This window comes from Gymnoscopelus microlampas (assembly GCF_963454915.1).
Source record: "Gymnoscopelus microlampas genome assembly, chromosome: 21".
In the NCBI taxonomy this organism is placed as follows: domain Eukaryota; kingdom Metazoa; phylum Chordata; class Actinopteri; order Myctophiformes; family Myctophidae; genus Gymnoscopelus; species Gymnoscopelus microlampas.
In genome coordinates, this window is record NC_139958.1 from 30,155,882 (window position 1) to 30,172,231 (window position 16,350).

The 16,350-nt window shown below is 42.1% G+C and overlaps 1 protein-coding gene across 1 annotated transcript in view; it reads right to left on the minus strand.

The window, feature by feature from the left end:
• phf24 (PHD finger protein 24) overlaps window positions 1-15,826 on the minus strand; it is a 45,784-nt gene extending 29,958 nt beyond the window's left edge. Inside the window, exon 1 of the mRNA XM_084046624.1 lies at window positions 15,699-15,826. The gene's annotated coding sequence lies outside the window, so the exon portion shown is untranslated. The remainder of the gene's footprint in view (window positions 1-15,698) is intronic.
• Between the last annotated feature and the right edge of the window lie 524 nt (window positions 15,827-16,350).

A 16,350-nucleotide genomic window follows, 5' to 3' on the forward strand; every position in this document is an offset into this window, starting at 1 on the left:
TAGACCCCTGAGTGACTCCGGTCAACATGAATTGAATTAGTAGTAGTAGTTAGATCAGGACACTTTCCTTCTCCCTAACAATATTAAAAAGTTTCTCTGTTCATGCAGCTTATGATATAAACAAACACCAATGTTGCCTAACGCTTTACAAATGTCCTTTTGAACAGTTCAAGCGAAAGTAAGCACATACTGTACTAGCTTTGGCTAACATCCAGTGTCATAAAAGTAAAGCTATAGCCTTAGAGAGCTTTCTCCAGTTGCACGAACCGTTATCAATCTAGTACCTCAGTAGATTTAGGATCTAATTTAATTTCTGAAAATCTGATTACATCTCCTCTAATGTATTGAGTGGGCCTGAATGAAAATGGAGGAGAATGGAGAGAAAGGGTGCAGTGTAATCATTTATTCCTTTATTATATTAAGTGCAAATACTGGAGTTGTTACAATAACATTCTAGTTATTAGTGATATGAACACAATATGAACACAAAAATATATAGTCTATAGTCATAGATGCTACATAAACATTCTTTTGACTATACTTTTAGAGAATGTATCCAATGTCATGCTCTTCATGTCAGCAATAGTTAAAAAAGACCCAATTAGTGATACATATAAAGAAATGAAACTGTAGACACCAACTGGATAGAAGAATAGCTAGTTGCTGTCAGTTGCATTTTGGGGCTGAAATAGGTTTGCCTATATTTGTACTGTTTGTATGCACTGTAAATCATTTATGATAGGGTATAGGCTATTCCAAATAGAATATTTAACCATGTATAAATTTGACTCCTTTCTTAAAAAAAAAAAAAAAAGATTTTGTTTTGTACTGTGATTGTGCCAATGTGAGCTGCTACCAAGGTACATTCCTTCTCTGAGCAAAATTTGACCTGTAGTGACGCAGAATCTGACTTTCAATGATTGCTCTGTACTAGCCTGGGACCAGACTAATCTGCCAGTGCAAAAAAAAAATTGCCCTCTGCAATTTGGGTGTGGCATTGCTCCGTTGTGAATCCATTTCCTGCTCCCGAAGTCTGGGGTGACCAATCAGGGCCCAGTATTAAAATGTGGGAGACTAATGTGGGTCTAACCAATTGCGTCCAGAGCCATTGTTTTGATCCCGCCCTTTGGGAAAAAAAACGTCCTCATAGAAGCACCAGACTCATATCCACGCAGTGATATAGTCTGGCTATGCGAGGCTAGCTGCAAAAGCTGCAAATGGTATTTCTGCAGCAAAATGAGATACCACCAACCAGGCTCCTATAGGCTAATCAGCATCAGTCTCTTTTCCTGGAAAACTACAAACGAGAAACGATGGAGCTTGTGTGAAAAATAATTTCAACTCACTTGTCTACAACTGTAAACCTGTGATGTGACAAATAAAGCTGATTCTGATTCAGAATGTTCTCATCTCCCGCATTTGCATTCCTTTCACTGGCTTCTGGTTGCTGCCTGCTGCCTGAACCCAGTACAAGTGATTACTGGTGCCTTCAAGGCAATCAAGGGCATGGCGACTCCTCAGGACATGATCCCCACACCCCTAACCACTCACTTAGATCAGCTAACACAGGATGTATGTTTGGACCCTTCTCTAAAACACCTTGGCCAACGCTCCACACATAAAGACTCTTCTTCCTCCTAGCTCCCGGGCTGCAGGAATAAACTTCCCCTCGTAGTCTGGATTGCACACTCACTCCCCATTTTCCGTTGCAGTCTGAAAACTCACCTCACCCTATAGCACTCCTCTTTCATTGTACCCCTTACTTGTCACCTATTTTGATAGATGCTAGTTATACCAGGCACGTTAGGCAGCTATTATGTTGGCTACTTGTTCACATAATGTTATGTTATTTAGATTTGTCTTTGCTCGACTACAAAGGCTAATGTTATTTAGATAGCACGTTGTTTAGGCAAATGCTACCTTTAATGTTTACCTGGTATCCTTGTTTATTTGAAGCATTACATTGTTTTCTTTGCATGCTATTTACAACTGTAAGTCGATCTGGATGAGGGTGTCTGTCAATGTCTAAATTGGAAACGGCAAATGTGCATATTATTATTCTTAGATGAAAGAGAGCCAGAGCCCAGATAAGAGTTGTCATGTTAAGTGTTGACTACTTTAATGACACCATGAATCACAAGAGCAAATTAAGTGATATGATCAAAGAAAGTAAGCGGGGGTGTGATATCCATTTTAATGCCACTGAGGTGGCACCAAGGAGTTGAAGTGTGTCTGAGTGCCTGCATGTGTGTGTGTGAGTGTGTGCGTGCGTGTGTGCCTGCGTGCGTGCGTGTAGGAAGCACTACCACCATTTGGCTCCAAGCGTCACACTGGATTTTATCATCATCATAAAAATAAATAGATAAATACAGACGCAATTAGCGTCAGTAAGTCAGAGAGAACAAGAATACAAGGCTATATCAGTTAAAACATAATTAAAATAAAGCATCACTAAATAAAAATAGAACTGTATGAATTGACCATGTGACTAAACATAGATCAATAAAACCATGAGAACACTCGGAACAAAAATGAACGCCAAAATAATAATAAGGCGATGACAGTTAAAATCAATAAAAATGGCAATTCAATCTTGTTCCCAGCATGTGGGGCACAGTAACAGTAAAAGCAGATCTTCCTAACTCTGTGTGGATTTTTGGAACCTGCAGGGTGAGACATGATTGTGAGTGGGTTACCGTAGTAGCTACCAACATTCCAAAAGAGCAGGGCTGAGAGATGGAGGGGAGCTTTTGTAAAACGGCATTATAAATAAATAAAAACAAATGCTGATCCCTCCACACTGATAGACCAGGTCGTGAAGAGATCAGCATGTGTATGCGTGTGCGGCTGTGCGCATGCATGTGCACACATGCAGCATACGAATGTGTCAGAGGCGCAAGGTCATGATAGCCAAAACTTCCTAACTGTGTTCACTAACCTTGGAATGTGTTGAGCTTGGGGTATATTTGACCATTTCAGTCAAACAACTCTAGGATACCTTGCTTACAATAAATCGGTCTGGATTAAGAGCGTCTGCTAAATGCCTAGATTGTAAATTGTAATTGGATTGAAATAAAATATTTATTGAGAATAATATAATATTAGTTGAGCATAAATATCTATAAGCACAACTATTTTTTTGCGTCAAGGCTATGTCTGAATTCATTCATGAACCTGATGAAGAAGTCAAAACGTTGTTCATTCAACAAATACACTGTGGGAGCATATATAATGGCGTGCAGATATTTTTGTTGTTGTATTTTTCAACTCATTCATTCCCTGTAAGCATGAATATATTTATAATAAATAAATGATCTGCCCAATAGATATGACAGGGAATTCAAACCCGGGTCTACCGTGTGGAAAGCCAACATCTTATTCATTATAACCTAAAGGGGAATTCCCCCTTAGCCGGGGGAGATATTAGGCTTTTGGGCGTCAAGGCTCTGAGCCAAAAATCTTTTGAAAATAGCAGATCTACAAGCTCACAATGCGTCGCATCGCAACGCATATTGTACGCTCGTAGATCGGCTATTTTCAAATGGCCGAAATATATAGGGTTGAAGTGGTTAATTAAAAAAAAAATGTTTTAAATGGAAATACTCCAGTAAAGTACAAATATATCAAAATTGTACTTAAGTACAGAACTTAAGTAAATGTACTTAGTTACTTTCCACCACTGTCTGCTACCCATGCGTGTCCATCTGCATGTTCATGACTGTGCCAGGAAGCAATCATGTGAGTGCATATCCAAGCACTTGCATGCATGCATGCATTTGTGTGAACCATTGACTGTACAGTATGTACTGTAAACGTGGATGTCACAACATTGATGATTTGAATGGTCTTGTTTTAAAGCTTAAACAATGTGTTTATGTGTGCTTTGCTCCCATCTTGGGAAAAAGCGACCTTTGACACCAACTGCATAGAGGAATAGCTACACATAGAGTGGTAAAGCAGTACAAGGTACCCATATCGACTTACAGTATACAGAGCATAATGTATTACACCCACGTCTAGTACGAAAACCAGCTATAAACAACATGAAATATTTCTATTTGCTTCATGTCAGCTTGCTTACAATGTCTGTAAACTAGCCTGTTACATAGTCAGTGGGTCTAAAATGTATGTAACATTGCGAAATCAAAGAATAGCAAGCTGGCGTAATACGATAACGGGATATTCAATAGTCTATAGTTTCCGCAAACAATGACTTGAAATCAATCAATTTACCATACCGAAGAAGAATTTGAGTGCAGAAAATCCCCAGATTATCTGCCCATTGTAACCGAAAGCTCTGGTAGAAAAAAAAAAGAAAAAAAAACCTTAAATTACACATAATATGCAATACCGGCATATCTCAATTTTTTGACCCTGTGGCCATTCCTCTTTTAACTTCCTTGGTTTGGTGTCAAAATGAGCCTCAAAGCTTGAGGTTTTGGTGTATGCTAATGCAAGCTAGTGGAGTTTTACTGACATCTTTTACTGACATACTCTGATACAGTACATGTAATATCACCAGAAGAAGAGGAATACCACCGCGTCCGCGCCTCAGCCAGAACAAGGCAGGTCCAGAGAGGACACTGGAGCAGCTCGGACATTTAAGCCTTTTTTATTTTAAGGTGCTAGCAGAGGTGACTGACATTTCGATGTCTATGACATCTCCCTCATAGTTATGAATGCTGCGGGCTGAGGAGGCATTCAAATACAGAACAGTGGCAGAGGTAGTGCTCTCAATTAGCCAATAGCAAATGTGTGACAATAATATAATCTGCACTGTTCTGCAGGTGGCAGTCTCAATGGAAAGTCCATTAGAGAATAAAACACTTTCATTCACGTGTCATCATGGATCACTAAGAGCAATAATGCTTAAACAAATTACAACAAGTTGCAAAAAGGTCAATATGACAAAGTCTGTGAAAGACATGTTCCATACAAAGAGATATAGATAGGGACCTACAAAAACAGTATTCACAGAATAAGGGCTTAGAAATATCAACACTTGCTGTGTTTAGCCACAAAGGATTTCTGACATCCCTAATGTTCAATCACAACTAATAGCCACATGATAATGACTGGTCTTCCTGGTGGACATATTCTTGTTGCCTACTTGCCTTACTCTGAAACAATTGTGTGTTCTAATTACAATGTAGAGTAGCTACTGGCTACCATCTTAATTTAACTAGGAGTCTCAATCAGAGTTCTTGTAGTGATACCTGCGACTAATATATATCCCACACATACTGTATACAATCTTCCCTAGTAGCAAAGGAGGAAACATTGTTTATAAAGCGCAAAATAGATGGTATAATTTTCATAAATATAGCAACAAGTGCAACCATGGGAGATACATAACAGAGCAATAGTAAGCTGCTTGGATTTCAGTCAGTTGTGAACCTTGAAAACATCGACATCGACAGAAGTCTCAACTTCTGAAAAAATTGAACAATATTCTATTGCAGGTAAACAGAAATATTAGTGGAATAGTGCTTTAGGCAACTCATGTAAACAGTTGTCCTTATTAGCGGTGCCAGCCGCTCTACGTTTGACCGTGTCTGGGTGTTATGTCCGAGCACGAGAAATGAGCGCGACCTCATGACCTCACAGCTGCACACACACACAAACACACACACTCTGCCTTTATGACCTCAGGAGACCACATGCTGACCTCAAGTGAAGAACAATGCCCCACCAGCCCCCCCCCTTGCTTAAGTCAACAACCTCTCACACACACACACACACACACACACACACACACACACACACACACACACACACACACACACACACACACACACACACACACACACACACACACACACACACACACACACACACACACACACACACTTAACATTGTTTCTCTAGTTCATATATAGCCCAATTAAATAAACTCCTCAAAGGCACCGCTTCCTTCACACAGGGGGTTATTTTTCTGAATGAGGGTGATAATCCCATTATTGTGTGCTAGGGACTCGTAGGGAGTAAACATCGCCTATGTGTCCCTGTGGCAACTTGGGTTTGAGTCTGGCCTGTGGCTTGCAATGTGTCATCTCATATGCCCTCTTCCATGTCTCTGTGTCTAAATAAGAGCATAAACAAATTAACTCTTGCGTCCCTTTTCTGGGCATCTCATAATACTGTAGGTGATAATTTGGCGAAAACAGTCCATCAATGCCACAATGTGAGTATGCTACACGTTGGTGAGTTTGTAGGTCGGCTATTTTTGGCGAAGATATTTGTTGAAGAGGGATTAAATACCTCGGGTCCTTTGTAAGTGAAGATGGCTTATGGCAGCTCCACAAAAGAGATAAAATCAAGAATTGGCATAGCAACATCAGCCATGACCAGACTGGCCAGTATTTGGAAAAGTAACACTATCAGCTTCCCAGTGAAGGTCAGACTTTACAAGTCACTTGTACTCTCCACCTTACTCTATGGCTGTGAGAGCTGGTCACTCACAGCGAACACTGAGCACAGGATACAGTCCCTTGAAAGCAAGTGCTACAGAATAATGCTACATATATCATATAAAGAACACCGGACAAATGATTATGTTAGACAATTAGTTACCATGCTGGAGAACAGGAGCCTCTACTCTCAACAGTAAAACGTCGCTAACTGGCCTGGTATGGTCATCATGGCACAAGACATACGTCCCTGTCAAAGACCATCCTACAGGGGACAGCGGAGGGAAAGCGGAGAAGAGGCAGGCAGAGAAAGTCCTGGACGGACAACATCAAGGAGTGGACTGGCTGCAGGCAGCTTCCAAACCCTGCTACGCACAGCAAAAGATCGAGAGCGGTGGAGATTCCTGACTGCCCAAGCATCCACCATGACACCCCTACGGCCCCCTAGGCCATGGGATGAGTGAGTGAGTGAGATTAAAGGAGGGGGCGCATAGACCCCTGGGAGATCCCGGTCAGTGAAGTGGTTCAAGGGTTAATCTTACAAATATTTAAGCAATGACTTTACAGCCCCGCAAGGGTTTCACTGATGTTTTATGTACTGTAGGTGGTGATTTATTTTTATTTGAAAAATGTATTTGTTTATATTTTGGAAATAGAGAAATATGTTAATTAGTTGAGTAATACTATTCAATTAAACATTTCACAAAGACTTTGCTGGCAAGATTAAAAAAGAAAAAACATCTAACCTCAGAGTATGAAAAGTCAGTTATCAGAGCCGATGCGATGAAAAGTCACACACGCCTTTTTAACAGTGGGACCTCGTAATCTTAATCTAAATGGATAAACGCATGGTTATGAAAAGGACAGTAAAACACGAAGATTACACACAAGATGTGACAACTCTGTTTGTTCTCATTTCTACTTGAATGAAACACAGCCTTGAATGCCATTATTGAACAAGGCACTGCTGTGGATTCAAGTTGATTACATGGTACTTATGGGACATGTGTCTTGCTTTGAAATGTAATCTTGTCCATCCAAGCTCCACGTAAGTGGTCGTGTGAAATTCAATCACATTTATCTGGAGTGAAATGGGAGTCATCCCCCTCTCTCTGCCTCCCACGTCACTCTAAAAGCCTCCCGGGCCATGTGTGTACTTAGGCTGTCCACCCCTTGCTGCTCTCACTACATACATTACATTGGAGATGTCACGATTGCCCAAGTTCCAGGAGAACGCTGAGTCTGATCATTCATCACGCAGTCTCAAGGTTAGGCTCTATCTATGTGATTTATTTGACACATTCGACCGGTTCAGAATCAGATACATTGCCTACATCTCTCACACAGTGTCTGTGTAGGACCCTGTTTGTAGTACAGTGTGTCTCTACACAAAAAAATGAAAGCCAACTGTGTGAGTTCCCACAACCTGAGCTTTTTTTTATGTGAATTCATATCAGTGCCTCAGCCGGTTTCTAACCAGTGAGACAAGCCAGGCTATATTGGAAAATGTAATGCCCACCAAGGGTTGTAGTGAGGTACTAATAAGTGGAAGTAGACTTGAGAGTATAGGAAAAAAGTATGTACAATTATTCCCTGTGTATTCCTATTTTATTGTCCGCCAGGCTGGAAATGTTATTTTAATAGCTGTAATAAGCAGGATATGGTATAATGATGGGGGCGGATGGGGACGTCCATCACTGAATGGGTAGAGAGTTTAAAAGTGTTTTAACAGTATTTCGGCGTTTCCATAGAGGAAATGCTATGTGGTTACTAACCTGTCATATTCAACAATCTGACTGGTTGTTGCTGCCCAGACTGAAAGGCCAACAGACATCTATCCAGTGCTTAATTTGTAAACTATTAGGTGCCGGAGCTCATGAACCTACCTGTCTGTCTGTCTGTCTGTCTGTCTGTCTGTCTGTCTGTCTGTCTCTGTCTCTCTCTCTCTCTCTCTCTCTCTCTCCCTCTCTCTCTCTTTCTCTCTCTCTCTCTCTCTCTCTCTCTCTCTCTCTCTCTCTCTCTCTCTCTCTCTCTCTCTCTCTAAGATTATTTCCACATGTCCTCTCATCAAGTTAAAACATTTATAATTACTTTGACATGAGGGGGAGGCGGGGCCTTTACGTTATTTGCGGAGTCCTCTGCAACTAACAAAGTGAGCGTAGGAGTCGGATCACCCGGCTCACGGGCGCAACAATTTAAAGTGTTTAAATTGTGGCAATTTACGAACGTAACTCAGTTTCATTTCATCCACGGTCCTTTTCCATTGCAGGAAGGGACATTGAGGGGAAAATGTGAAAGCTGAATTAATAATAAATAGCCTAAAATGAAAATGTATGTGCATTTGAAGTGACGGAACACCTTCTACAGGTCCCGGAGTGCACAAGGCAGGTTACAGAGCCGAGCTCCGGCCAGCTCTGGCACAAATTAATCCCTGCCTCTAGCGTTTTACACATGGTCATACAGTACACTGCGACAAATACATCGGTTGAAATTGTCACAGATATGTTGGTCCCCCTCTTCATAGAGGGAGTACACGCAGGAAGGACAGAGACAGATTGAAAAAGCCATGTTTCCTGGAGCATCCAACACTTCACAGCACTTACAATCCTCCAAAGAAGGGGTTGAACAGGCCTCCCGCTGTTGAGGGAAAACCGTGCACGGAGAGGACCTTGTCATTTTGACGTTAACTTATGAATGATAAATAAGGCTGTGTTTTTTCCCCCTTTCCTCTTTGCTCTCTGCGGGCAAGCAAGTTGAATCTGACACAAATACGTCAGTACCTTGCTTTGATACCTCGGCTTATCAGAGAGAACTGTGTAACCTAGTCCTGTTGTATCTTAAGTCGGAGACTCCCAAAGCTTTTCTTTTTCCTTGAGCTTCTTATGGAAATGCTCAAGAGTGTGTTTGACTTTGTCATTTTATTTTATTGCTTTTCTTACATAATGACTGACAGCCACTTTTGTGCAGCTTAATACCTGCAATCGTATGCATATTCAGACTGGTACCTTGCTCTCATGACACACTGGGGCGCTGCTGCTTATACACTAGAGAACCTTCATTCAGGCTGTATTTTGAGAACAGTATTCACCTTCGCCGTTAAATCCGTCACCTATTACCTAACAGCAGAAGCTATGGAATCTATTAATTCTTGGGGTAAAAATGGAAGCGGCCCTCCTTATATGTCCTTCCTTCTTATCATACACCAGTAGTATGGGCTGCGAGAAAGGGGGTCACATCTCTTTCAGGCTACCTCTACCACTCTACTCTCCAGGCCAGACCCCTTTGAATGATTTAAGTGCCCCAGGATAAAATTATAAATAGATGATGGGGAAGGAAAACATGGGCACTCCTTGGGGCAGAACCTGACATGTATGGCAGAGAATATTCCACTCTATCAAAGCTGCAGTGCGACAGAATACCCCCGACCCACACCCCCCACCCCCATACACACATTCAACGAAAGTGCATTTCAGACACTTTTATGTGACATTAGATTCCGTCTACAGTAAGGTCCATCTCGAGTAATAAATCTGCCATCCATTTCAAACGGACTGCCAGCTAGTGTCAACACTGTGGATAATTTAGAGATCTGAATACTTTCGGATTATATACATGGGGTTTGATTTGCTGGGGGTGGGGCGGGGGGTATCTATGCCTCTGCTTTAGATTCCCCCCCTCTGGTCATTCATTGTATCACCGCTGGGGATATCGTTTTATCGTGCTTCTGGTCAGACTGAATTAAATACATGCATTTCCTTCTGTGAAATGTAGACAGTTGGATATGTTTGATATTTATGTTTGATTATATCATCATTTTACAACTTAATAAAAAATGTATAATACAAAAAGTTGCTACTTTGGGAAATAATGTTCTAAATGTTTCCATTTATTTATACTTATTTTTCTTCTGATTCTGTTATCGCTTTTTTTACGGCTGGGTGGGTGATTGGCCCAAGCAGTTGGGTGGTAGAATACGTGGAGCATTTCACTTACTTAGGGAGCAACATCAGCAGAGATGGAGGAGCAGACAGGGATATAGAGCTTCGAATCGGCAAAGCACAGCTGGTATTTAGGATATCGAATCTGGCTATCAAAGTAGCTCTCTAACAACACCAAGCTATGGATCTTCAACACCAACCTGAAGACTGTCATGCTCTATGGCTGCAATATAGACGGATTTCCGCGCGACGTCATCACAGAGCAGAATGCGCAATCTGCGCATGCCCGGGTGAAGGCGCGTTCGAAAATACAGCCCTGAGCGGCAGTGAGCGCACTGGCCAATACAAACTAATAGGCGAGTGTGCTCCGGTGCGTAATTTCCAAACGCACCCATAGGCTTCCCCCCGCAGCTGCGCGGTCATATTCCTCTCATGTTTACTAACAGGAAACCTCTCTATAGTTAGTACCATCAAAAGGAGGAAGTGGAAATAGATAGGCCACACCCTTAGAAAGGACACAAATAACATCACAAGACAGGCCCTGGACAACCCACAGGGAAAGAGGAAACAGGGTAGGCAGAGAAACACCTGGAGACGTTCCACACCATAGATATAGAAACCTAGATACCTCATTGGCCTCTGCAGTTCGTTGGAGAGACCTGTTTGGTATGGTGGCCGCCATATTTCCGGGGGAACTGGCACTGGCCAATCACAGCGTGTTGACTACTGACCAACCACAGCGCGTCTTTTCCAGGACTTGCCAGAATCTAGTTGTCCCGCCCCCACTTGCCTCTGATTGGCCTACAGAACGCCCCCTTCTGTGGCGCACGCGGAAATTTCCAGCTGCCCCCCCCGGAAGCGGAAGCGCGTCCGCCATACAGACGCTTCAGAGCCAGAGGAGGGGTCTACCTTTATATGTCTATGCACACTCCAAGACATAAAGAACATTGAAGTGAGCTGGCAGGAAGCAAAAGCCCAGGCCCAGAAGAGAGTGAGATGGAGAGCTCTGGTGAATGCCCTATGTATGGTAAAGAGGATTAGTAAGTTATTTATTAATACATGTACGCATCTATTTATTTCAAAATAGCAAAAGTAGCAGATCTATAACCTCACATTATGCAATGCGATTGCTTTGTTGTTACAAATTGTACCCTGAAACTTTACAACTTGAGGAAAGATAAAGCTCACAGGAATTTGGTTGAAGCAACCCCCCCCCCCCCCCCCCCCCCCCCCCCCAAGTCAAATCCCTGTGATTCTTCTCCTGCTGCTATAGGTATTCCTCTTGTAGTGTCTCCACACTTCATTTAACAGAACTAGACCATGTCTAGTGCTGCCTGAACGTGAGCACAATAAAGAAAACCACTCTTGGGTTTTTACCAGAGCTAGACCATGTCAAGCGCTGCCTGAACATGAGCGCAATAATCAAAACCACTCTTTTGGGTTTTGTTTCCATTACCTTGGTGGGAAAAGTGCAATTCCATTTAACAGTAAATCGATTTTGTTAATTAGATGCTTCTTACAGAGAGGGAACAATAGAGAAGAAATGGGGGAGGAATGGAGTGAGAGAGGAGAGAGACGTATCATGTAAGTCCCCTGCTGGTGGATCTATTTTTGTCTTGGCAGGGATTGAGCATAATATGCTAAAACAGGAAATGAATGTTCGGTTTGAATTAGAATCCATTTGCTGCCATGGACAGCAGTGTGTTGGAGTCTCACTGGGACGCAATATTAGTATTCAGTCTCCCGCTGCCCAGAAGTCACCGTGAGAAGTTATCAGGAGTCAGGACCTAGAGGAGCTCATGCAATTTTAACTCAAATCTTTGCTTCTGGGGGATCCCTGGAGCAAAATATTTTGTGATGGGAATCGGCGGCCAAATACATATCATTTTGGAGTTCCTTGAGATGAAAAAGTTTGTGAACCACTGATATAGTAACATAAGTTTTTCAGAAAACTGTTAACAATGTAATTGAAGTAAGTCAATGGTTCCCAAATGGTGCGCTGAGGCACACTGGTGTCCAGGTGTTCAAAACAACTATGCAAAAAGTTATAAATTATTTTAATTTGTTTTACAATATCAGTTTTATGCACACTAATTTCCCAAGGCAAATTCTACACCTTAAAAACACCTTGAAAACCCTAACCCTAACCCTATTTATATATATATTTATTTAAACTTTTTTTCCCCACAAATGTTCAAAAATAGCAAAAACAGCAGATCTGGAAGCTCACAACGCATCTCATCGCGGCATGTCATGAGCTTGTAGATCAGCTATTTTTGCTATGTACAGAACCAAAGGCTGACATTCAAAGACCCATTTGAGTTTTTCAATATCACATCTGTGTTCCAAAAATGACAAAATGAGTAAAATCGTCTGACTCTTTGATTTGATGCTGAAAAACATTTGATGCTGAAAATAAAGGGCCTCCCACAAATTGACTACAATTCTAGTATTCTAGATTAGAACGACTACATCTCCCATTACACATGCGGCCACCTTCTGGGGCCACCGGCTCACATAATAAGCACCACGTGGCGTTGCATTGGGTTTTTAATTTCTATAGGAGAATGGCGTTGTCAGTTCTTAGTTGTTTCATCAAACAAACTAAATAATAACACACACTGATATCAAATGTCAGTGTGGACAGTGAATCATGTGGTTCCCTACTGTAGTTTCCAATGCTACTTCCGGGTACCACCGCAGAATTTATTTGATTTTCTCCCAACACAGACGGTATTAAATATAACTAAATATCACAAACAACACAAAGCCTACTTTAATTACAAAAAACAAACAACACAAAGCCACCTCCCTGACGGAATCGCCAGACTTTTTGTAATACTTTTTTTTGTAATACAGTTACAGTTAATGTGATTAAAAAAGAAATGTCTATGGGATTTTAAATGGGAAAACACTGCTGTGACCCTGGGAGCATGGGTTTGACGTCAGGACTTCTGTCCTATATTCAGGTGTGCCTTGAGATTTAGACTTGCCCATTGCTGTGCCTTGGCCACACAAAGTTGAAAACCAGTGAATCTTTAAGGGAGGACCTCTCACACAATGTCTATTTGCGTATGTCTATTCTCAAAAGTAATATCGTCAGCCTTTACAGGAAAGTTTAGGTGTAGATAAGTTTAGTTTTACACTCTCCACACTTGCTGTGACTGCATATGGGTTTCTTCCCAAGGCCTCTGGTTGTCAATGGTATGTGGTGAATAGAATCCTAACCAATCCTCTCTTTCATTCCTCATTTCAGGGGGCGGGTGTGGGGATGGGGGGATTGTGGAGCGGGGGGGGGGGGGGGGGGGGGGGGGGGGCACTGGGTGTACTATGAATGGGAGCTCTACAAAGCATTCCTTTTCATGAGAATGAATCCCCTTTTAGCCAAAGTTCTCATCCACGACCAGTGAGGCAAAGACCTGGAACTAATTACACTAACGAGTTCAGCCAGAGCCCCATGTAATAGCTAGTGAGTAGAATCATTAACAAACGTTCAAAACACAGAGCTGTACGTGCAAACATAGGCCTACACGCACGCACGCACGCACGCACGCACGCACGCACGCACACACACACACACACACACACACACACACACACACACACACACACACACACACACACACACACACACACACACACACACACACACACACACACACACACACACACACACACACACACACACACACACACACACACACACAGCCATACAGTAAGTACAAATACATTACAGAACCAAACTGCTGATTTCATCAATAAAGACTGTGTAAAACTAGATTCTCCTTTTTTTCTGTGTGAGGTGCGCTGTCACTAGTCTTCAACACACAGCAAAACAGCAACACTGCTGCTCAACATTACTCATGACAGCCTGTGCCTAAAACCAACTCAAGTATGACAACCGCATAGGGTTTAGATTCCAGACCAAAAGCCAACAGGAGCCTGTCGTGACAGAAACTGCAGAACATGAAGGAATTTAAATCTGAATGCATCTTTTTTTTTTGCGTAGAGAGAAACATCACATTGGCACCGAGCCCACTGCAAGGAGAGCGCCTGTGCCAGCCAATACGCTAAGAGGGACTGACTGACAATAAGTAGTGTGCAAGCAGCAGGGAAGCAGCACAGGCTCCAGGGATCGGTCACAGACTGTGGAGAAGGGCTCAGTCCAAGGTTGACAGTACTGAGCCAAAACCAGGCCAGCCGGTGGGTGGTCTAATTGGGGTGTAAGGTAGGCTACAGTGCACTGGGGTTTGTAAAATGTGGCAGATGAAAAAAGAAAAACAATAGATGGTGCCCTCTATCCCTTACAACACCAGTGATTCTCAACCTTTTTAATTTCAAGGACCCCAATTTGATATGTATTTGCATGGCCACTAAACCCCCATTTGATAAGATTTTAATCCCTCCCAATTGATATTAATTAATATATACTGTATTTTATTTTTTTATGCAACCCATGGTTTGGCCCCATGGTCTATAATTTGGTACAGAATTCCTTTATTGTAGCCTTATCGAACTAACTATTATTGTGCATTCTCTAGTCCAGATGTATTTACCTGTAGCCTACATAATACTGGTGAAGATTAGCCTATACAGAATTTAGCCAGTGACCCCCTGGAATACCCTCAAGGACCCCTGGGGGTCCTCGAACCCCACGTTGACAACCACAATGTTGAGGTTTGGGAAGGAGGACATATGACAGAGCCTGTTGTGTAAAGTGAGCATATTATGCAAATGGTCAGTGAAATGTGAAGCACACTCAAAGCAAACTCAAAAGTCTCCCGCTGGGGAGACCTTGTATGACACTGTCACTGTCACTGCATGACTAATAAGTCATCCAGACAGGTGCGAATGGATGAATATCGCAATATAGCCAATTATCAATGTCAAAACCCAAACTTAAAGACCACATGCTTGCAGCTACAATATTAGACGCTTACCAATATATCATCAATATTAGACTAGCCTACTAAATGAGCAAGAAATGTTTCCACTTATAGCATATTTTTACTTTCCCTTTCCTGATAGCCATTTGGTTAATGCCTTGTTTTTGAGACGCAGGCTTTGCATAGAAGAAACCACAAAGACAACTCCTAGTTTGATGGCAAGCGGTGCGAATTCACACCCGAGATGCTGACCTGTATTTCGCGGCTGTGGATTACCCACTACATTCATCTCACAAATGCCATTAATCATCGGTAGGCTAATGAGGGACCAATCCTCATTAGTCATAATGGCAGCCCAAACACCAAAGGAACAAAGCCTGATCCCACTTGACAGTTTTCCATTTATGTTAATTTTCTTTTAAAAATATTAAGAAATCATATAAGGCATTATATAGGCTACTCACCTAAGACGAGGCTACACACAACAGCGACTTGGGACTTTTTTTCTTAAACGCTTCACGCCCGGTCGTACAGCATTGCAAAGACTGCTTGAATGAAGTATATGGCTGGGTTCCTTATAGTAGCGATCGATGTCCCCAAGGAGATGCACGGTGCCCAGAAAATACTAATAATACCTAGATAATGTATTTCAAAGCGCTTGCCCTGACAGTTCTGCGCGAATATTACAATGTGAGGATCGTGTTTCCGTTCCTCCAGACAGAGTGAGACAGTTCAAGAGGCTTGGACTGGACAGCTCTCGGTGCTGAAATCTGTTCCCCCGTCCTTCTCGTCCACTCTCCTTGAGGAGAGAGAGAGAGAGAGAGAGAGAGAGAGAGAGAGAGAGAGAGAGAGAGAGAGAGAGAGAGCTAGTGGTGGAAAAAGTATGCTACTCAATTGTATGCTACTCAAAAGTAAAAGTATCAATACTGCAATGTAGAAATACTCTGTTGCAAGTAAAAGTCCGGAATTCAAAATGGATACTTGAGTAGAAGTACAAAAGTATTTGTGTCAAAATGTAGGCTACTTAAAGTAGGCTACCAAAAGTAGAAATTTCACAATCTATGAAAGATTTTCATAGATCGGCTATTTTCAAATGGCCAAAATGTATAGGGCTGA